A 24,788-nucleotide genomic window follows, 5' to 3' on the forward strand; every position below is an offset into this window, starting at 1 on the left:
GGCAAAAATAATCACGAATATAATGCCTACCCATGTTAAAACTACAATAAAGTATAGCTTGCATAAATTATTTCTTAAATAAAGGTAACAGTAGTAAACCGATGTTCAAAAGTCAGAAATCGATAGAAAAAAACCCAAATCCGGGTTACAAACTAAAACTGAGGGAAACGCGTTTAATATAAGAGGAGAACGACGACACAACATTAAAATATCTATTTAACACAGAAATTTCTTAAAATTGTGTTTATTGAGCATGCGACGAAAAACTGCATATCAATCAAAACAAACGTAAATAGAAAGCTTATGATACTTAAAAAATAGTTTCTTATTAAAAAAAAAATATGTTTGTAGCGTTACAGCAATTAACACTGTTTCCCCCATAGGAATGATTAAATCAGAATTATTTCCATCTGGAACGTCAGAAAGAGAATGGTTTGTAAACGTGACTTGGAAACCAACGAAAAACCACATTGGCATCCATTTGTTTTGTTTCACTGCAGTTGATAATCTAGGGTATGTATATCATTATTCTAGTCAGCTTTTAATCCATCCAGTAATGTAAGACATCCAATTTGTAAACACGTGTTGAAATTAAGTGAATATACCAAAAAGGAAATGAAAGTACATGTATAGCCAAATCCAAACGAGGACTCAGAGCTTTGCACAATGCAGATATATTCTCAATTAAGAATAATTTAGTATTCATTTCCCAAAACAAGTTCCATTAAAATTCCTGCATTTGCCATCTTTTTTCCTTAAGATCTTTAATTTTATTTAATAGCTTACTGTCTTGAAATTAGACTTGAACTCCGCCCGTGTACTCAAGGTACATGGATGATATGTATTTTTTTTTCAATTTGATATTAATGAAATGATTAAAAACATCGATACATATTCTAAAGATGTGGTGACTGGAATGATTAATTCCCATGATATTTTTTGCGAATGAAGCCCACGATATGCACTATTTTCGACAAGCGCCGAAGAAGTATATATCATGATAAAAATTAGACTTTAAAGGTGATTCTGATACTTCGCTCCTCTTGTTTTTGGATTGTTGTCAGATATTTAGAATGCACTGGTTTTATCCATCTAGTGGCCAGTATCAATATGTCCCGCTAAGCCCTACTTTTCTTTTCATAATTTTATTTCATATAGTTTTAAAAGCCATTTTATATATGCACGAAAAATCTAAAGAGAACTATTTCCCGCCTAATTTTCAATGGCATATATCTCGAAAACAAGCACTCGGATACGTCATTTATTTCTGTTTTTATAGATCCTTTATTTATATACTATCAGTTTATAACAGGAATTTTAAATGCTTGTTATTTTGAAACAGAGGAGCAAAAATCCTTAAAACTCGAATAACATGGATTTGTTCTCTTCGAGTTTGATATTTTTAATTTCAGTCAAACCTCCGATCAGACATGCGCTAAACTCGTGGTAGACGATTTGGTTGTTCTAAATCAGGATGGAAATGCGTTCAAAACACCGGAAAGTAAGTGTTTTTTGGTTATGTAAATATTAGTTCATGGAATATATTAAACATCATTTATTTCTGTGAATTGGTTTGTTCTTTATCCAACTTTTTCCAGAACTGAAAAATCTAATTTTATTAATCACAACTAACATTGATGATTGCTAAATGTACCAAATAAACGCTTAACTTGAGGAAAATTAGATAATGCGATTCTGTGATCGTAACTAAATATAAATTCAGACACTGTTATGATATTGTAATTATTATGTTTATTTATGTTGGCCTAATTTGTGTTGTATGGCCTGATAGTTGTTTACCAAATAATCTTATAACTGTGCAGTTTAGGAATCACTGGAACAATCACAGAATGATTGGAACTTTCTAGAATGATCCTTATAAAAGATGCGTAATTTAAACTTCTACGTTATTCCAGAAACTTCCGTTGTAACTTTCCAGGATTTTCCACAATGTTCCATTATAGAGTGTTCCAGAATTTTCCATGACAACACTATATATACAGACACTAAAGTTAAACTCTCATAATTAAACTTGGACATAGACATTGATAGACATTAGTATTCACAGCATTTGGATTGACACTTTTATTCTACAAACAACATCATACTGGATTGTGACATTAGTAGTGAACGTAATATTCAAATTGGATTCCGAAAGATTTCCGGATACAGATAAAGATAACAGATTGGACTCACATTTTGACAGTTAAGTTAACAGTAATATTTGTGTAATGCCTTTTGTAAACTTTTGTATATTAAATATTGTTAAATTTTACTATTGATTTGTGTCTTTTGTTGGCTACAATTTAAAGGCGATTTCTGGCCGTAACAGAAATTGGGGGCTCGTCCGGGATACTGAATTATATTATTCAAAATTTGTTTAGTAATTTTTATTATAACTAGCCAACAAAATTCAACAAAATGGCATTTGATGCCGGTAAATTTTTGAAAACGCCTGACCTGGAGGGGTTTGATAATTTAAAGAAAGAGGAATTAGTGTTGCTTGCTAAACATCTGAAATTAGATTTTAAAGTATCTATGAGAAAACAAATTATAAAAAATTTGGTTATAGACAAATTAGTTGACGCAGAAATTTTAGGTGAAGAGGCTCTTGAACTTAAGGTCGAAAATATTGACGCCTTTAAATTTAAACAGCTTGAATTAGAACATGAACTCAAATTAAAAGAACTTGAGATAAGAAAAGAAGATGAATTTAAATTAAAAGAAGATGAACTTAAATTAAAACAAGATGAATTAAAGTTAAAACAGGCAGAACTTGAAATGAGGGAAAGACTAGAGATGGAGAAACTAAAACTTGAAATGGTCAAAGAAGAAAGCAACACTAAAGTCCAGTCAAAATCAGAATATTTTGATGCAGCAAAAAATATACGTTTGGTTCCCAGATTTTGTGAAAAAACAGTCGATAAATATTTTCCACAGTTTGAGAAAATTGCTCATAATTTGAATTGGCCAAAGCCATATTGGACTACAATGCTACAAAGTGTTTTGGAGGGCAAGGCCGCTGAAATATACTCCGCACTTCCATCAGAAAAAAGTTCTGATTATGACACGGTGAAACAGGAAGTTTTGAAAGCTTATGAGCTAGTACCAGAAGCATATAGACAGAAATTTAGATCTTATAAAAAGTTTGATTCGCAAACCTATGTGGAATTTGCTCGGGAAAAAGAAGATCTATTTGATAAATGGCTTACTTCAAAGAAAACAGATAACAATTTTGATAACCTAAGACAATTGATGTTATTAGAAGAGTTCAAACAATGTGTTCATTTAGACTTAAAAACACATTTAGACGACAAAACTGTTGAGTCAATACATGATGCGGCTGTTATTTCAGATAATTATACTCTTTCACATAAAAGAAGTTTCAAGAGTCAAAATGTTAATACTTCCAGTGGAAATTACAAAAATCAAAGCACTGAGCGTACTGATAGTAAGCCTGTTCCACAGAATAAGAGTCAGTCCAGTTATAATATGTCTAGTCCAAAATTTGATACTTTTGAGAAGAAGTCACTGACTTGTGCTTATTGTAAGAAGGTTGGTCACCTGATGGCTGATTGTTTTAGACTCCAGAAGAAGAATGAACGAGATAATAAGCCGAAGACCAGTGCTTGTACGACACCTTATATTACCAGTACATTGGAATGTCCTGCGAGTCAGGCTTTTAAGTCCAGTTTTTGTGATTATATGGAGGAATATAAACCCTTTATGTCTGATGGGTTTGTTGCTATTGTTGATGATACCACTCTTCAGCCTATTAAAATTTTACGGGACACTGGAGCTTCTCAGTCTTTATTGTTAGAAGGTGTGTTGCCTTTGTCCGAGAAGACTTCTGTTGGTGCCTCCGTTTTGTTACAAGGTGTAGAGTTGGGTTGTATAGATGTTCCTCTCCATCGTATTTATCTGAGGTCAGATTTAATAACTGGACCAGTTGTTGTAGGTGTTCGTCCTAATCTCCCTGTTGAGGGTGTTACCTTATTGCTAGGAAATGATCTAGCTAGGAACAAAGTGGTTGCTGAACCAATTGTTACCAGTGAACCGGTGGTGGATGTTAAATCACCTGAAGATGATGCTGAATTATATCCAGCTTGTGTTGTTACTAGGGCGATGGATAGAAAATAACAAGATGAGAATTTGCAAACAGACCACTTTGATTACATGGACCTTTCTGACACTTTCCTAGCAGACATTGAAGGTCCTGGTGGCTCAGAAAGGGCCATAATAAGACCACCTAATGTCAACAAGAGTGTAATTATGCCATGGCCAGACGTAAACAGCCATTCATTAAACAGAAAGAACTTTTTGGAAGAACAAAATAAAGATTCCGAGGTTCTTCAGCTCTGCAAGAGGGCTCAACCACAGGAGGAAGCAGACAAAGTGGCTGAATGCTATTTCCATCAGGACGGCATTTTAATGAGGAAGTGGAGGCCTCCTGATGCTACCCCAGAGGAGGAATGGAGAGTGGTGTACCGAGTGGTGGTGCCTAAAGTTTATAGGCAAGAAATTACTGGTCTTGCCCATGACACCCCCTTGGCTGGACACTTAGGTATAAGGAAGACTTGCCTTAAGATCTTGCAGCATTTCTACTGGCCAAGACTTAGAAATGATGTTGCAGAATATTGCAAATCATGTCATATATGCCAGGTTGTTGGTAAGCCTAACCAGAAAATACCACCAGCACCACTTCTGCCTATTCCAGCCTTTGACGAACCTTTCAGCAGAGTTCTAATTGACTGCGTTGGACCTTTACCGAAGACCAAAACTGGAAATGCCTATTTATTGACAATCATGTGTACATCCACTCGCTTTCCTGAGGCTATTCCGCTCAGAAATATCAAGACACCTACTATTGTCAAAGCTCTTATCAAATTTTTCACATTAGTAGGACTTCCCAAGTCTATACAGTCCGACCAGGGATCAAATTTCATGTCAGGTTTATTTCAGCAAGTCGTGTACCAGTTAGGGATTGCTCAGTATAGATCAAGTGCATACCATCCAGAATCTCAAGGTGCCTTAGAACGTTTTCATCAAACATTGAAGAACATGATTAGAACTTTTTGTCTTCAATTTGACAGAGACTGGGATGATGGAGTTCACTTTCTACTTTTTGCAGTTCGAGAGGCTGTTCAAGAATCCCTTGGATTTAGTCCCTTTGAGTTGGTATTTGGCCATACTGTAAGGGGACCGTTAAAATTGATTAAGGAAAAGTGGCTTACTGAACATACTGACTTGAATCTTTTAGACTATGTATCTAGATTTAAAGAAAAATTGTACACTGCTTGTCAAATTGCTCAGAAAAACTTAAAAAATGTACAGAACAAGATGAAAATATGGTATGATAAAGATGCCAGGGACAGAGTTTTTGAGCCTGGTGATAGGGTACTTGTATTTTTGCCAGTCCCTGGACATCCTTTACAGGCTAAATATTGTGGTCCTTATACAATAGAGAGTAAAATCAATGATTTGAATTATATTGTAAAAACTCCAGGTCGGCGTAAACAAAACAGAGTGTGTCATATTAATATGTTAAAACCATATTTTGAGCGTATTAATGAATGTGAGAGTAAACCAGTTGCCACTTTAGGCATGGTTAAATTTGAGAACAATCATGACAAACCAGATGTAATTGAATCACCTTTTAGTTCTAAAACTATGGAAGAGACAGTTAGATTGAAAAATTCAGAAATTTTGTCAAATTTAGACTCAAAACTTGCACATCTGTCTTTTGATCGTAGAGAAGAAATAAAAACTTTGGTATTTTCTTTTAAAAATCTTTTTCCAGATGTGCCAAACAAAACCACTGCTGTTTGTCATGATGTTGATGTAGGAGATGCTTCTCCCATTAAGCAACATCCTTACCGGCTCAATCCACTCAAACTTGAAGTTATGAGAAAAGAAATTAAATATATGCTTGACAATGATATTATTGAGCCGAGTAACAGTGAATGGAGCTCTCCTTGTCTCCTTGTGCCAAAACCAGATAAAACCTTTCGTTTCGTGACTGATTTCAGAAAAGTAAATTCAGTCTCAAAATCTGATTCCTATCCTATTCCAAGGATAGACGATTGTATTGACAACATTGGTCAAGCAAAATTTGTGAGCAAATTTGATTTGTTGAAAGGTTATTGGCTAGTTCTATTGACACAGAGAGCTCGTGAAATATCAGCTTTTGTTACACCAGATGGCTTATTTCAATATACTGTAATGCCGTTTGGCATGAAAAGTGCACCAGCTACATTTCAAAGAATGATCAATAATGTTATAAAAGATTTAAACTGTTGTTATGCTTATATTGATGATCTAATTGTATGTAGTGATAGCTGGGAACAGCATTTAACACATTTGTATGATACTTTTGATAGATTGTCACAATCAAATTTGACTGTTAATCTGGGTAAAAGTGAATTTTGTCAGGCCACTGTTGATTATTTAGGGCATACAGTTGGCCAAGGTCAAGTGAAACCTATTATGGCTAAAGTGGAAGCTATTTCCAAATTTCCTCCTCCTACAAATAGAAAACAACTTATGAGATATTTAGGCATGATTGGATTTTACAGAAAATTTTGTTCAAATTTTGCTACTGTTGTTCAACCATTGACTCATCTTTTACGAAAAGATTCTAAATTTATCTGGAGTGAAAATTGTCAAAAAGCTTTTGAAAATAGCAAATCACTTTTAATTAATAGTCCAGTTCTGATTACTCCAGACTTTGAAAAACAATTTAAACTTGCCGTTGATGCAAGCGATGTAGGAATAGGAGCTGTTTTATATCAAGAGACAGATGATAATGTTGAAAAACCTATATCATATTTTTCTAAGAAATTAGATAAACATCAGAAAAATTATTCAACTATTGAAAAAGAGTGTTTTGCAATGTTGTCAGCACTTCAACATGTTGATGTATATTTGAATCCCACTGTATATCCTATTCTTGTTTATACTGATCATAATCCTCTCACCTTCATGCATAAAATGAGAAACAAGAATCAGAGGTTGACTAGGTGGAGTTTATTGTTACAGGAATATGATGTAATTGTAAAACATATTAAGGGTAAAGATAATGTAATAGCTGATGCTTTATCTAGAGCTTATCAAATCACTTTGTATATATTATGTATTTTTGTTCATATTATTCATGATAAGTTTTTGTTACACTAAAACTTCTTTTAAGGGGGGAGGTGTTATGATATTGTAATTATTATGTTTATTTATGTTGGCCTAATTTGTGTTGTATGGCCTGATAGTTGTTTACCAAATAATCTTATAACTGTGCAGTTTAGGAATCACTGGAACAATCACAGAATGATTGGAACTTTCTAGAATGATCCTTATAAAAGATGCGTAATTTAAACTTCTACGTTATTCCAGAAACTTCCGTTGTAACTTTCCAGGATTTTCCACAATGTTCCATTATAGAGTGTTCCAGAATTTTCCATGACAACACTATATATACAGACACTAAAGTTAAACTCTCATAATTAAACTTGGACATAGACATTGATAGACATTAGTATTCACAGCATTTGGATTGACACTTTTATTCTACAAACAACATCATACTGGATTGTGACATTAGTAGTGAACGTAATATTCAAATTGGATTCCGAAAGATTTCCGGATACAGATAAAGATAACAGATTGGACTCATATTTTGACAGTTAAGTTAACAGTAATATTTGTGTAATGCCTTTTGTAAACTTTTGTATATTAAATATTGTTAAATTTTACTATTGATTTGTGTCTTTTGTTGGCTACAATTTAAAGGCGATTTCTGGCCGTAACAACACAGATTGCCGTGAGCTGTCATTTTAACACCCGTTTGTAAACAATGAATCAACATTATTTACGCGTTTAAAGAGTTCCAAAAAAACAAATATAAAAAAGGAAACAAAACATATAAGTTTAATATTTCGGATAAACCAAATTTACTTTTATATTTTGGAATTGTATATTGCTTTCGAAATATGAACTTTTGCTCAGTTCATAATTTTATTTTTAGGAGCTCAGAGTAAGTGCAGTGAAGCGACAACAGGCGACCCGCCATTATTTTACCTGGCAACCAGTATCCCCTCAAAATATGTTCAGTGCGACAATTTCGGAAATGCGTATATTAGACCCTGTGCTCCCGGAACTGAATGGTGCCAACATGTTTTAACATGTGTACACGTCGGATCTTGTACGACTTAAATATTCTACAAGGTGGGTATTTTTTTCTTCCTTGTAACTGTTCTCTGAACGATTGTAATTCAAATCTGGAGAATGAAATAAATTGTGTATGTATGATAAAAATAAGACTAAACCGACTGGACTAATATTTTGACTGTCACTGGAAAATGAGATACTGTTGGATATGACTGTGCATACCTTTTTCTTTGAATTACTGACACCCCGAGGAGTTTGTTACTAGAGTCGCTTAAAGTGATGAAAGCTAGACATTCTTTCTACACGATGCATAGGACGGAGCTTGTTCATTCCCACCGGAACTAAAAGTGCGTATTTATCCATCCCGCACAGCTAATGGACACCCCTCCAGCTTTGATTTTACAGCCGTCGGAACTTGTGTTTTCATTACATATAAAAATAAGGAGATGTGGTATGATTGCCAATGAGACAACTATGCAACAAAGATCAAATAAAGTGGATGACAGAAATGATTGACAACCGTACGGCCTTCAATAATGAGAAAATCCCATACCGGATATTGGGATATTAAAGCCCCCGACATGACAAATTTGAAATAATTCATTTGAGAAACTAATGGCCGAATGTATAGCTAAACAATCAATGAAAAACAAAAATGACATACGTGAACCAACGACAACCACTGAATAACATATTACTGACTTAGAACAGGATAAAAAAGAATGTGGCGGCATTAAACATGTTTGTGAACGCTCCTTGCTCCCTCAAAAACAGTTGAAAAAAGGCTAAACTCATCAGATCGATGCAAAGAATAACATCAAACTAAAAACACGTTAAAGACGCGGCAGGGTATTTAATTAAAGAGTCGTGTTTAAGGCAAAGCATAACAAACACATAATTAATGTGGATAAAAGCGGCCACAGTTCACCTCGAATGATGAGATCTGACATGATAGCAGAATGCCGATGTTACAGATTTAATTGACAAGCATGTGCACCATTTGTGACAATGTTCTTTCAGTCTAATAATAAAGAGAACGAGGGCCATGATTCACAGATACGTCGGGTCATATTCGCATCACCTCCTGGTTTCACTTCAAGGGAGTGAATATTAACATTTTTTAGATCATAAAACAGTTAAGCACGAACTGGTACCAATTCAGAACCGGACACTCATGGTAGCTATATATAAAATTGAGGAGGTCACCAACAGGTCTTCAATGTAACGAGAAATTCCCGCACCCGGAGGCGTCCTTCAGCTGGCCTCTAAACAAATATATACTAGTTCAGTGATAATGAACGCCATACCAATTTCTAAATTGTACACAAGAAACTAAACTTAAAATAATACAAGACTAACAAAGACCTGAGGCTCCTGACTTGGGACAGGCGCAAAAATGCGGCGGGGTTAAACATGTTTATGAGATCTCAACCCTCCCCTGATACCTCTAGCCAATGTAGAAAAGTAAACGCATAACAATACGTACATTTAAAATTCAATTCAAGAGAAGTCCGAGTCTGATGTCAGAAGATGTAACCAAAGAAAATAAACAAAATGACAATTATAGATAAATGACAACAGACTACTAGCAGTTAACTGACATGCCAGCTCCAGACTTCAATTAAACTGATTGAAAGATTATGATTTCATCATATGAATATCAGGCATAATCCTTCCCGTTAGGGGTTTAGTATCATACCACCATAACATATATGAGAAGAACATAACCGGTGTCATGCCAACAACTGGTTTTTGAATAAATGTGTTTAGTTCCGATGCAAAGACCCTATAAGTGAATCAATATTAACGCCAAATTATGCAATCTTTAATGACCTGACAACAGTATCGTAACTATATCCCTTCTTAATAAGTCTATTTAAAGGTTGTGTTAGTTTCTGCGGTGAATACTGACATTTTTGTGCTTTATAAAGAATATTTCCATAAAAAATTGGATGTGAACCTAAACTTATAAGAAGTCTACATGTTGAGCTATATTTACGAATGATGTCCTTATACCGATGATAAAATTTAGTAAATGTTTTGACTAGTTTGTGATATCGAAAACCCTGGTGTAATAATTTTTTCAGTAATACATAAATTTCTCTCGTTAAAATCTAAAACATTGTTACATACACGAGCGAATCGTACAAGTTGAGATATATAAACACCGTAAGATGGTGACAAGGGAACGTCACCATCTAAAAATGGATAACTAACAATAGGAAATGAAAAATCATCTCTTTTATCATAAATTTTAGTATTAAGCTTTCCGTTAGTGATATAGATATCAAGATCGAGGAAAGGGCAGTGGTCATTGTTAGTATTAGCTTTATTTAAAGTAAGTTCAACAGGATGAATTTCTTTAGTATACATACTGAAGTCGTCATTATTGAGAGCCAAAATGTCATCCAAATATCTAAAAGTATTATTAAATTTGTTTATCAGATGTTGTTTCGATGGGTCTTTGCTGATTTTTGTCATAAATTGTAACTCATAGCAATACAAAAACAGGTCCGCAATAAGTGGTGCACAGTTAGTCCCCATTGGAATTCAGATAACCTGACGATATACGGAATCTCCAAAGCGAACAAAAATGTTATCTAGTAAAAATTCAAGGGCATATATAGTATCAAAGCATGTCCAATTGACATAGTTTTTTTGTTTATTGCTATTAAAAAATGACCTAAAAGAGTTTGAACATATATATTCACATTCTGACTTTTTAAATGCCCATTTAATTAGGTGGGTGATTTTTTTCTTAATGAGAATGTGAGGCAATGTGGTATACAGGGTAGAACAATCTCAACTTTGAACAGATTCAAAATCACCAATATAAGCATACAATTTATCAAGTACTTCCAACGAGTTCTTGACACTCCAAAAGTAATTAATTCCACTATTTTCGAAAACCTTATTTGAACAATTTATTATCAGGTTTTTTATTGTACCAAGTGTACTGGTAAGAAGCATAGACAATTTAGTTGTGGAACAATGGCTTGAAGACGAAATAAATCTATATTTGTAAGGTGTTTTGTGGAGCTTCGGAAGCCAATACATAGTTGGGACTTTCATTGTATTTGGTTCTGCTTGTTAAGCGGAAGCTAAAAGTTTATGTTTGTTAAAGATGTCATTTTCTGAAAATGGAGTCAGTTGGAATGTTGGTGAATTGGTAATTTCTTTTTTCAGAACCTCAATGTAAAATTTACGTCAAACAATAATAATATTATTACCAGCTTTATCGGCCGGGACAAAAACAAATTCCTTGGCTAGTTCTTTTAGTTTATGTTTGATACGAGAAATAGATTTATTGTGGTTATTGTTAATAATAAAATGTTCTTTAAAATGTTGAATATGTATATCAACTATGTTCATTACTGAATTGAAAAAAAGAGTCCAAAGATTTTTTGTCAGCTTTTTCCCGTTTTATCCATTTCAAACAGTAAGTACGGAGTGAGTCGTGGATGATATTACGACACTCATTCCAATTAATAACTGAAGGGGGACGATATTTAGGTCCTTTACTGAGGAATGATTTTAACTCTCGGTCTTGAAGGATGTTAAGATCTCCTGTTATAACATGGGAAATGGGTCCATAAATGTATGCGGAATTAATACAATTACATGAAGTAGGTGTATTTTCACTGATATTAACATCTTTATACAATTGGTTATAATTGAACACAAATAAATTTTCGAGTAGATTTCTTGTAAATATAACAAAGAAGAAGGAGCTCAGTATTGTCAAAATATCCAGGAATTTGTTCTTTAACAGAATGGTCGTTAAATATACCGGCAATATTTACAAAATCAGATGGTATAAACAAAAAACTGCAGGGAAAACTGTAGTATTACATTTTCCCAGCATTAGGTTAGCCTTTTGTGTACCAAAGACAGGTGAAGGAAGTCAACTTAGGAGCGCTGTGATTGGATGTAAGGGAACAATACATTTTTTTTTATTTATCTATGAATAACTGCAGTGTGTAAATTTACAATATAAATTTTAAAACCTATTGAAATATTTTCTAGAGAATTATTCGAAAAAGCTTCCAAAATTTCATAAATTTGGTGCAAAATGACGGTGGGCATGGATAACATAAACAATCTCCGTTGGAAATTGGTAATGATACCATTTGGCTTCAATTTTTAGAATACAGTAATAAAGTACTAACACCACACATAGCTGTTTTATCCAGGTTTTTATTATAAAAACTGGTAAATTTAGAAAATGTTAGTATTGTCGCCTAAGGCAGAATAAATAGTACCGTTTTCCCTGCATGCAGTACCGCAATATTCCAATAGCATGAGTTCGAATCCCGGTGAAGGAAGAGCAAAAATTTGCGGAATCAGAATTAACATTGTCGTCTGATATTTAGAGTAGTTATGAATATACAATGTGTTTTCACCCGTGTATCACCTTCACTGTTGATCTAATGTATGGATATGTCGTAGAGTTGTCACGCCGTACCTTGTTTAAACGTTCTTTACAAAATACATAATACATAAAATAACACTGGAATATTTTAATTCTTTTTCAGATATACGAAGAGGACTTCATCTACATTTCTGGATTTCATTAACTTTTGTTTTAATTTCTATGAGCTTTGTCTTGGACGTTTCTAATGAATATTATATATAATTTTTCAAGTGTGTAATTTTTTTGTACACAAATCTTCAACATCACATGAATCTAACACAAAAATTTAACACATTTAAACTGCATCTTATCAATTTCCTTTTTTATTTCTTTTTGAATTTCTTTAATTATTTTGATAAATATTCATTTTTTAGATCACCTGGCCCACAGGGCCAAGTGAGCTTTTCTCATCACTTGGCGTCCGGTGTCCGGCGTCCGTCGTCCGTCGTCCGTCGTCGTCCGTCGTCCGGCGTCGTTAACTTTTACAAAAATCTTCTCCTCTGAAACTACTGGGCCAAATTTAACCAAACTTGACCACAATCATCATTAGGGTATCTAGTTTAAAAAATGTGTTCATTGACCCGGCCAACTAACCAAGATGGCCGCCATGGCTAAAAATAGAACATAGGGGTAAAATGAAGATTTTGGCTTTTAACCCTGAAACCAAAGCATTTACAGGAAATCTGAGAGGGTATAAATGTTTATCGGGTCAAGATCTATCTGCCCTGAAATTTTCAGATGAATCGGGCAACCCGTTGTTGGGTTGCTGCCCCTGAATTGGTAATTTTGAGGAAAATTTGCTGTTTTTGGTTGTTATCTTGAATATTATTATAGATAGAGATAAACTGTAAACAGCAATAATGTTCAGCAAAGTTAGATTTACAAATAAGTCAACATGACCGAAATGGTCAGTTGATTCCGTTAGGAGTTATTGCCCTTTATAGTCAATGTTTAACCATTTTTCATAAATCTAAGTAATCTTTTACAAAAATCTTCTGCTCTGAAACTAATGGGACACATTAATCCAAACTTGCCCTTTATAGTCAATTTTTAACAATTTTCATTAATTTGGTAAATTTATGTAAATTTTTACCAAATATTTTTCTCTGTTACTAATGGGCAAAGTTCATTATGGATATAATTGTAAGAAGCAAGAACGTTCAGTAAAGTAAGAACTTCAAACACATCACCATCACCAAAATACAATTTTGTCATGAATCCATTTGTGTCCTTTGTTTAATATGCACATAGACCAAGGTGAGCGACACAGGCTCTTTAGAGCCAAAAGTTTAATTTTAAGGATGTTTGGACTCTTTATGTTTTCCCCTTCAACGCAGGGTCAAATATTTTGTCCCATAACACTCATATTTCTTTTCATATAAGACTTTAATAGCTTAAAAAGGTCATTTGCTAAAATATATTTTAGCTTATTTTGTTCCTTAATTAATGCTCTTTTGACTTATATCAATTTAAATTCTAGATATTTTCAATTTCACCTAAGTACATCCTTAAGATTGCTATACTTTTGACGTTATTATGAAGTTCTTTTCAATTTACTCACATGTACACAGTTTTGTAAATAACTAATATTGACTTATAGATTTTCCTGTTGAACATATAACTTCGTTTTAAGTAGACTATTCGTATGTTTTATATACTCAGACTGTTTCTTTTCAGAACAACATACTGTATTTTATTCAAGACTTTCTGTTATATATATGTAGTGTTTTTGAAATATTATATAGAAATAAAGACTTTCAAAATAACTTGTTTTTAATTTTATTTGTAAATTTCGTGTTATATTCAGGATTTTGTTTGTTTTCAGGAACTTTGATTGTTGGATACAGTTTTATAATTTGTCCTTTCAATTACACATACATGTACCTCCCATCAATTTAAAACAATAAAACATATACTTAATCTAGTAATTTATTTATTTCAATAAAATAACAAATTAAACATAGTAAAGACTGTATTGCGTTATTGAGATTAAGAACACGTGTATTTTACATCAAGATATTTGAAGATGCCAAAACATGGATCTCCCTCCATACAGTGTGGCGTCTGCATTAACCCGACATATTTCTTTTCCGTTGCATTGTGCTTTAATCTTTGAGTCAGATGTTTTCAATTTACAAGATGTTGTTCCTGCTGGACCTTCAGGACATATACTTTTATTCAATCGTCCATATACAGCCGCTTTAATATTTATTTTAAAAGGATATGTGCATCTAAGATAGACATATATTCCATGGCAAACAATGACATTGGTGAGGCCTAAAAAAATCAATATAAATCAAGTACATAATCATTTATTTTAAAATTGACATAGCTATGTTAAGCATCAACACTATTCTTTCAAATTATTGCGATTTTTTTCTTTTAAAAACACATATTTGTAAATGTTAAACTTCTATTAAGAGGACAGGAATGTGGGAAATACAATCCAGCACTACTGTGATTTGAAACTCATATTCGACTCATTCATAGTTTTATTGCTGACTTCAAGTGGTAACTTTTTCACGAATGTTTTGAATTTTTTAAACAAATAAGTATTACTAAGTGGCCTTATTGAAGTAAATTTCGACAGTCAAATGTAATGGGTCCGCTAGATTGAGACAGAATTTTTGCTTTGCAACATGATATAAATGATTGTTTAAACTCTCGAAACACGCGGTACCGGACTTTCTGTTCGATATTTAAGTAAGTTTTAAATCTTTGACCCGTATAAAATTTCAAGCATTGCTAAAGGGCCAATAGACAAAAATAAAATGAATAAGAAGTTGTAAAAGATTAATGCAAGAAACCATCATTTTATTCGAGACTTTTGACATGCTGTCAAAATAAGATGTGGTATGATTGCAAATGAGACAAATCTCTACCAGAGACCAATAACTTATCAATAAATAACTATTAAGTCCGGGAACACGTTATCGTCATTTGATTTTCGTTTTCCACGAATATAGTCCCTAGTGTGGACAGTGGGATACGTGCCATTTTTGTATGTCCTTTGTTCATGTTTTATGCCTCACATAGCAAGTAACTATAGGGGGATTGAATCATATTTTTATATTTTTTTTTAAATTGGGTCATGCATTTCTAAGTAGAGTGGTGATTTGGTCCAGCTGACGAAGGTTAAAAACTTGCATTTTGGAAGTTGTCAAACGATTTAAGACCCCCTTAACATAAAATTGTCAATATTATAAGTTAGAGCTGATGAAGTTTTATTGAATTTTTATATAATTTGTTCCAAAAGTAGTTCAGCACACTGTAAAAATATTATTGAGAAAGCGCAGGTTGGATTTTTAAATTTTCATTTATTGTCTCAAAGAAATGCACTACGAATAACTGTGACAGTAAAATGAGCAAAACGCATTACGAAAATGTAAAACAATTAAAAAGTGAAAACTAACGGACTGAATTCATGTACCAAACAATGAACTAAAAACAAATTTATAAACAGTAACACATGGCGATCACGGAAAGACAGGCTCCTAATTTCATGAATTTCATGAATTTGGGACAGGAACACACAGAATGTTGCGGGGTTAAATATGTTTGCTCGTGGCAAATTTTTAATTAGTTTATTCAAACATCTTTATCTTCATGTTATGTTATGAAATATTAAAGACGTACTAAATTAAGTGTTTCCTCCACACGAGGGTCTTAGCATGCTGACCAATGCATGGAGAATATCTTCTTGAATGCTCACTGTTTTACCTGCAATTATCAAGCATGAATAAATACATATTAAGTAAGATGTGTGTTTTTTCGTTTCTTTTGCTATTATCAGTATCATTTTGTATATTTAAAACTAACGCCTTACAAAACTTGTATGGCATACATAGAATGCCAAAATAAAGCTGAACATTTATTTACTCATTAACTTCTTATATGCTGAATAAAATTGTCGGACGTAAGTTTTTCTGTGAAATAATTATCTAAATAAATTGAATTGAAATCAATTATTTAGTTTAAATATCTATATATACCCCAAAAAACAAAAACAAAATCACACAAATACTGAACTCCGAGGGAAATCAAATCGGAAAGTCATATAGCAAAATCAAATGACAAAACACATAAAAAACGAATGGACACTAACTTTCATACTCCTGACTTGGTACCTTGTAGGCATTTTAATATGTAGAATTCGTTAATTCATTTGACAGATTGCTCGTTTATCAAAAATATGCAACTAAAGAACATTAGCAATTTCTTCAATGCTTACTGCAATAATCAGCAACAAAAAAAAAAACAAAGATACAAAAGAAACAAATGTAGAATAGTCCTCACATCATCTTGTATTGGTGCCAACTAAAGACCTTGCGTGACATTTTTTGCATTGAGGTATATGTACAAACTGTGGCAGCTGCTGACCTTGTGCACCTGTAATATGATTTCACGAAAAATTTTCTGGTTTGAAAAGTGTCCACGTGGGCACACAAGACACGCAATGTTGTGATATGATCAATTGAAAAAGAATAATTCTTAACAGTTTACTTAATTTGTTTAATGTGTGATTTCTGTTGTTTATTGTACTGTACATACTGTTTTAGAAATCAGTCATGTGTCCAATTCGCATTATGAAGGTAGTGGACGTTTTAAAACAGATGTAGTCTCTTAAAATTGAGATAAAATTAGCTGCTAGATTAGATCATATTTTTGTTACGGTTCATGTTTAAGCTTTGATTACCAAATGGCAATATCAATTCAATACATTTCGATGAAATATCTATTATTTAATATATTAAACAAATAACGATTTTTTAGTTCATTGGACTGTCCAAGTTTTAAAATTCACAAATTTGTATAAACTTTATGAAACTTTGCAAAATTCAAATAGACACAGGAAAGAAAATGTTTAGGAAGAAGTGAATCAATGGACAGTAAACAAATAATGAAAAAGGGTTCCAAGTGTTCATAACTTGTTGCCTTTAACATTTAAATTGTCATACTGTAATCCGTTAAATCCGGAACTATACAGGCAATGCAATAGACGTCCCGATATGTAGGAGCCCGGTATTACAATTTAAAAAACAGTTTTTACATGGTATCTATGTCGGTCGTATAGGTTTACTTATCAATTATATCTTTCGTATATTTTTTCTTCTGATAGCAGATAATACCTAGATAGGTTTTGTCTAAGATAATTATTGCCTTCATAATATTTTTGTGTATACTTTGGGTTGCCAGCGTTTATCATTTAACCAAATAATGTCTATTCATACACATTTTTGCATAAATACTAACAAATTCAATAAAACATAACTAGCTGAACAGTATGAAGATTTTGTATATTAATTTATGGTAAAATGATAGTGTTTGCAAGTTTATTAACCATGGCAATCATGAAGAGTTTGTACTCTGTTCCGTCAAAAATCGGCCCATCGTCATTCTGACAAGACATACTTACAAAATTTTTACAAATCCATAATCAAAAGAAACAATGAACCAGAAATTGAAACGGCAAATATTATTTGATTGATTTTTGATGTTTTAACGCCCCTTTCAAGCCCCACATTCAGGCTATTTCGTGACGGCCAACTTTTATTGTTGGAGGAAACTGGAGTGCCCGGAGAAAACCACTGAACTTTGATAGGAATACTGACAATCCTAGTCAATTAAGATTGAAGTCGAGTGCATTTATGTTTTTTAGTTTAAACAGCAGTAATTTCAAAAAGCAAACAACACATTTTAGTTTGCGGAAATATTTTCTTTAATAAATCAAAGCGGGATAATACCAACTTTTATAATCATCTTGGCGTTGTTTATCATGACCCTTTAGGGAAAACGGTACTATTTATTCTGCCATAGGACACAATGTTAACATTTTCTAAATTTACCACTTTTTAAGATAAAAACCTGGATAAAACAGTTATATGTTGTGTTAGTAATTTATTACTATGTTTTAAAAATTAAAGCCAAATAGTATCATGACCAACTTCCAACGGAGCCTGTTTGTGTTATCCATGCCCACCGTCATTTTGCACCAAATTTATGAAATTTTGCAAGTCTTTTCGAATAATTCTCTAGAAAATATTTCAATAGGTTTTAAAATTTATATTGAAAATATACACACTGCAGTTATTCATAGATAAATAAAAAAATATATTGTACCCTTACATCCAATCACAGCGCTCCTAATTTGACTTCCTTCACCTGCCTTGGGTACACAAAAGGCCAACCTAATGCTGGGAAAATTAAATACTACCGTTTTCCCTTTAGTTTACCTTACCATACAATAGGAAGTAATAGATTATTTTAGTTTATAAGTTTGACATTTATAAGGGTCATTTGTAATGGGTGGTGGAGTAAATGGTCACACAAACACACCTACACTTTTATTCCCCTTTAAAAGTGTCCTGTACCAAGTCAGGAAGATGGTCATTGTTATATATTGTTCGTTTCTCTTTGTGTTGCATTTTAACGTTGAGTCGTTTGTGTTTTCTCTTATTTTTGAGATATTGAGATAAGACGTGGCACGGTACTTGTCTATCCCAAATTCATGTATTTGGTTTTCATGTTACATTTGTTATTCTCGTGGTGTTTTGTCTGATGATTGGTCTGTTTCTGTGTGTGTTGCGTTTCGATGTTGTGTCGTTGTTCTCCTCTTATATTTAATGCGTTTCGCTCGGTTTTGGTTTGTTACCCCGATTTTGTTTTTTGTCCATGGATTTATGAGTTTTGAACAGCGGTATACTACTGTTGCCTTTATTTATCACCACCGGACCGGAATCTCTGCTGGTGGACAATCTGTCCCCGAGGATTCTACCAGTCCGGTAGCCTAACAGCATGAAAACTAGTAGAAAAAATAATATTATACTGGATGACACGACGCCCAGGATAAAAAGGTGTCAATCGGCTGTTGTCAAGGACACAACAACACCGATTTTATCAGGTGTCCCCAGGATCATCTTAAATGATGTTATGAAAATGACACATGTGCAGTCTTCTGAATCCTCATTGTACTATAAAAATGCAGACAAGTTTGAATATATTCGGCCGTGTACTGTTCAACTTTCAGATATTTTAGATTTCAATGACAACCATCAATATTGCTCTATTTCCAAATGTAACCGTAAAAATTGTAAAACCTGTGATATTCTTATAACTGATACCCACTTTCAAAGTAATTTAACCACCAAAAATTACAATACACATAGCCATGAGGATTTGAATTGCACTGCCTCCAATATTGTTTACGGTATTGAATGTACTCTTTGTGGATTGATCTACGTCGGGGAAACTCGACAAAGACTCAATTTTAGGATGAATGATCATCGGTCTAATGTTAATGATCCTAATAACAACAAATTTCTCTATAAACATTTTAATCAGCCTGACCATTCTATTGTTTCAATGAAAGTCCGGATTATAGAGAAAATATATCATCCAACAAATGACCCCATATTGAGTACACCATATCGTTTACAAAGAGAAGACTTTTGGATCAGAGAGTTGGGAACAGCCATTCCCTATGGATGCAATGACAAAATTGATGGTGTAGGTATTTTATCTAGTCCCAGGTGTAGTACTGTCAATACATTAAAATTATTTAATACCTCTGCTCGACGAAATAGAAGTCATGGTCACAGAAAATATATACCACCTGCTGTACACACCGTGACAATTGATAGTCTATTAACGTCTGTTCAAAAACCTTTAGGTATTCATCATATTAGAACTAAATTATACTCCATTTCATTGTCAAAACTTTCTTTACTATTTCAAGATGCCAAAAATACTTCCGTTACTGATTCTCGTTCTGTTTTGTATAGATTAGTTGCAATTATCATGGACATTGCTAACCATAGACTATTTAAACCCGTATTGACTACATCCAATAGTGAGGAAAAGCGTTACTTTTTTAAGGTAGAATTCGCCAATAAAGGTTTAGATGCTGTAAATATTGGCAATATTTTTCATCAAAAATCTGTACAAAAAACTATACCTGATTACTTCAAAAATAAAGCTACACCTGTTATTTCTTATATTTACACCAAGTCTATTGCATCAAAGATTTTCAACCACAAGAGAGTTTTAGAGGATTTTAACCTCAAAGATACAAAATCCAAGCCTCCGGATTGCTCATGTGCATCTTCTCAATACAATTATAGTCCAGCTGGTCATATTATTACTGGTGACCTTGGTATTGTTACCAATAAACAACTAAGAGAGTTGCTAGCCAAGGGACCAAAGTATAGAATCCCCCAGCCCATCAACTGGAAAAAGAATTTCAAGTTACTGATGGATGCAGTTGAGGACTATGCAAGAAAATGGATAAAGCGCGAACCAGACGAACCCGAACTGGACACTTTGTCTGAATGGATCAAAGCTATTCGATCATGCATTCAGAGGCGCATACAAAAACTAAGATCTAATATGAGTACAAGAGTTTCTAACCCTTTCAAGAATCCGGAGGTTGTGGATGCTTTATCCTCTTTGCATGAAAAATATGTCGTTGTTCCGGCAGATAAAGCCTCCAATAATATTGTCTTCATATGTAAAAAACATTATTTGCAATGTCTCACTACAGAGCTTGGAATTGATCAAACTACTGGTAATCCTACATATTCTTTAACATCATTTACCAAGGATGAAATTTTACAAAATCATAAATCTGTCCTTCTTTCTTTTGGTATCAACATCAAAGAAAACGAAGAAAACTTGCCCTCATTATACTGGATACCTAAATTACACAAAACTCCATATAAAGAACGATACATAGCTGGGTCTTCAAAATGTTCGACTAAACATCTTTCTAAAGTATTGACTACTATTCTTTCTACAGTTAAAGATGGGCTTCAAAAATATTGTGAGGAGATATATTCTACCAGTGGTGTTAACCAGATGTGGATTCTCAAAAATTCGAAAGATCTACTGCTTAACCTTCGATCACAATCTTTGCAATTTTGCAGCAACATAAAAACTTTTGATTTTTCTACGCTATATACTACTATTCCCCATGCTCAGTTGAAAGATCGACTTCACCAACTCATAAAACAGAGCTTTTTCTATAAAAATGGGAATCGTAGATACAAATTTCTTGTTTTGGGATACAATACTTCATATTTTGTGAAGAATCACACTGAATCTTCCAGAAAATATACTGAAGATGATATTATTAAAATGCTGGACTTTTTGATCGACAATATATTTGTTGAGTTTGGAGGATTTATATTTCAACAGACAGTCGGTATTCCAATGGGTACTAATTGTGCACCCCTGCTGGCTGATTTGTTTTTGTATTCGTATGAAGCAGAATTTATTCAGAACCTTCTAAAAGACAAAAAGAAAAAGCACCTTGCGAAATTCTTTAATTTTACTTTTCGATATATTGATGATGTTTTATCGTTGAACAACCCATACTTCAGCCAATACTTACATCTCATATATCCCAGTGAACTTGAAATTAAGGATACTACTGATACTAGAAGGACTGCTTCATACCTTGATCTTTTCCTCAATATTGACGTAGATGGACGACTTCACACAAAAATCTATGATAAACGGGACGATTTCAATTTCCCAATTATCAATTTCCCATTTCTCAGCAGTAACATACCCTCTGCCCCTTCGTATGGTGTTTACATATCACAATTGATACGTTATTCACGTGCTTGTTCACACTATACGGACTTCATATACAGGAGTGTGCTCCTTACGCAGAAACTGCTCCAACAAAGTTATGAGGAGGACAGATTAAAATTGACACTCCGTAAATTTTATGGACACCATCACGAATTGGTTGATCCATATAATGTCTCTTTAACCAAACTAGCTAAGGACATTTTTACCACATGGTAGATTGTGGTTTGTCATTATGTCGTCTAATCTTTTAATTACCAAACGTGACTTATTCCCGATTGTGACCGTTTTGCTGAATGTGAATTCGCATTACTATAAGACGTGTTTCTGTACTTGTTTATCCCAAATTCATGTATTTAGTTTACATGTTTAATGTTATATTTGTAATTCTCATCAGATTTTGTCAAATGTGTTGACGTCTTCTTATTATATATTTAGGTATGACGTATAGAAAAATTAACCACCTCCTCTTTATTAATTATATTAAATTTTGTACGATTATTTACGTTTGAAGTTGGATTCATTACAAACTGGACATATATATATTACTGTTAATTGCTATTAATAAGTATTGCAATATGCATTTTGTTTAAATGAATTATCAGTATTTAGTTCTAAATCAATCCTAATTCTATCTCATTTTTGAATGATAGTTTTTCATATGTGACGTCATGCTGTTTCTAAATTTCATAAATTCAAATGTGGCATAACGTTTCTGCCTTTTCGCCATCGTATGTGACGTCACAATTTTTTTAATAACGTTGACGCTTGGACTGATTCGGATGTGTGTCTATTTTGTGATAAACTTGGGTTTAGTTTTCTGTAATTAGTTAATATTTTAGTTTCATTATGTATATCTCTTTCATATTCATTTGTTAACATTTACTGTTTGCAATAGCATTAAGTATTCTATATAATAAGGATGTTCTTATCCCGTGCATAAAAACAATGCCGTATTTGTCAAAACCTTTTCAACTTTTAATCTTCAGTGCTGTACAACTTTGTACCTTTTTCACGTTCGATCTTTTATATCTAGGCGTTATGTATTCAGGTTTAGTTTTCTGTAATTAGTAAATACTTTAGTTTCTTTGTGTATATCTCTTTCATATTCATTTGATAAAATTTACTGTTTGCAATAGCATGAATTGTTCTATATAATAAGAATGTTCTTATCCCGGGCATAAAAACAATGCCGTATTTTGCGAAACCTTTTCAACTTTTGATCTTCAGTGCTGTACAACTTTGTACTTTTTTCACTTTCGATCTTTTATATCTGGGCGTCACTGGTGAGTCTTGTGTGGGCAAGGCGCGTTTTTGGCGTATTGAATTTTAAACCTGATGCTTTTTGTTATCTATTAATCATGTTTTTCTGTGTCTAATATGTTCTCCTATTTATTTGTATTGTAGTCCTGTAATATTATGTTGTCATTTCAATGTTATATTTAACTTTGCCATTAAAGTGCGAGGTTTGGCATGCCTTAAAACCAGGTTCAACCCACCACTTTTATTCCCCTTTAAAAGTGTCCTGTACCAAGTCAGGAAGATGGTCATTGTTATATATTGTTCGTTTCTCTTTGTGTTGCATTTTAACGTTGAGTCGTTTGTGTTTTCTCTTATTTTTGAGATATTGAGATAAGACGTGGCACGGTACTTGTCTATCCCAAATTCATGTATTTGGTTTTCATGTTACATTTGTTATTCTCGTGGTGTTTTGTCTGATGATTGGTCTGTTTCTGTGTGTGTTGCGTTTCGATGTTGTGTCGTTGTTCTCCTCTTATATTTAATGCGTTTCGCTCGGTTTTGGTTTGTTACCCCGATTTTGTTTTTTGTCCATGGATTTATGAGTTTTGAACAGCGGTATACTACTGTTGCCTTTCTTTATCTACAATACATTAGGAGGTGTTGCTGTAATAAATGGCTAAGAAACCGTTCATTTTTCAGTTCACCACATAGAAGAAGGTGAATGTTGTAATCATGTTTCTATATGATCAAGAACTCACAATGAAAACTGGTCGTTCATACAGCTTATAATAGAAAGGGAGAAATTACGAAAAGACTAGACTTAAAATTAGTGCTTTTACACGGTCAGAATGAGATAATAGGAATCACACAGTAAAACATCCTGTTTTAGCATCCGTGTATTAATGTTGAATTCATCTTATATTGAGTTTTGAGAAGTAACTACAGTATCCATAAAGTTTTAAAAAAAATGTTTAATCTTACCCTTTCAGTAAGAAAGAATTGATCAAAGTTGTTATTTATTGTTTTATGTTGTTTTTCTATTCATTAGCTATACATGCAGTATGCAATTATGTAAGGACAGATGACTTTGTAAACATGAGTGCACAGGCTGCAATATCTCGCCTGCTTTACTGATAATTGATTTATGTCGACAGCCTTAAATATAAAGGTTTGACCACAAGTAACACATAACCTTAGAAATTTTAAAGATGAAGCTGAAAAATCCGTAGAACAAGAAATAAGTCCTGACAGCATTTAAGTCACTCTTGAATAGGTATTCTTTTCTTTTATGGTGTATGTGTTTTTACAAGCAGACAAGACACAACTTTTAATCTCTTTTAACAGTAATTAATTAACCGAAAACAAAATATTTTTGATTATT

The 24,788-nt window shown here is 33.2% G+C and overlaps 2 long non-coding RNA genes across 2 annotated transcripts; one reads left to right on the forward strand and one right to left on the reverse strand.

Annotated features, from left to right (window-relative positions):
- The first annotated feature begins 352 nt into the window (after window positions 1-352).
- Window positions 353-14,136, forward strand: LOC143081875 (uncharacterized). Its single transcript, XR_012980154.1, has 4 exons — window positions 353-513; window positions 1,413-1,501; window positions 8,018-8,217; window positions 12,696-14,136. It is a non-coding gene; the product is annotated as an uncharacterized LOC143081875 (long non-coding RNA).
- Window positions 14,137-14,489: 353 nt separating this feature from the next.
- Window positions 14,490-16,315, reverse strand: LOC143081956 (uncharacterized). The gene is made up of 2 exons (XR_012980210.1): window positions 16,211-16,315; window positions 14,490-14,851 (listed from the first exon to the last, which is right to left on the reverse strand). It is a non-coding gene; the product is annotated as an uncharacterized LOC143081956 (long non-coding RNA).
- Between the last annotated feature and the right edge of the window lie 8,473 nt (window positions 16,316-24,788).

This window comes from Mytilus galloprovincialis, chromosome 1 (genome assembly GCF_965363235.1).
Source record: "Mytilus galloprovincialis chromosome 1, xbMytGall1.hap1.1, whole genome shotgun sequence".
NCBI classification, from domain to species: domain Eukaryota; kingdom Metazoa; phylum Mollusca; class Bivalvia; order Mytilida; family Mytilidae; genus Mytilus; species Mytilus galloprovincialis.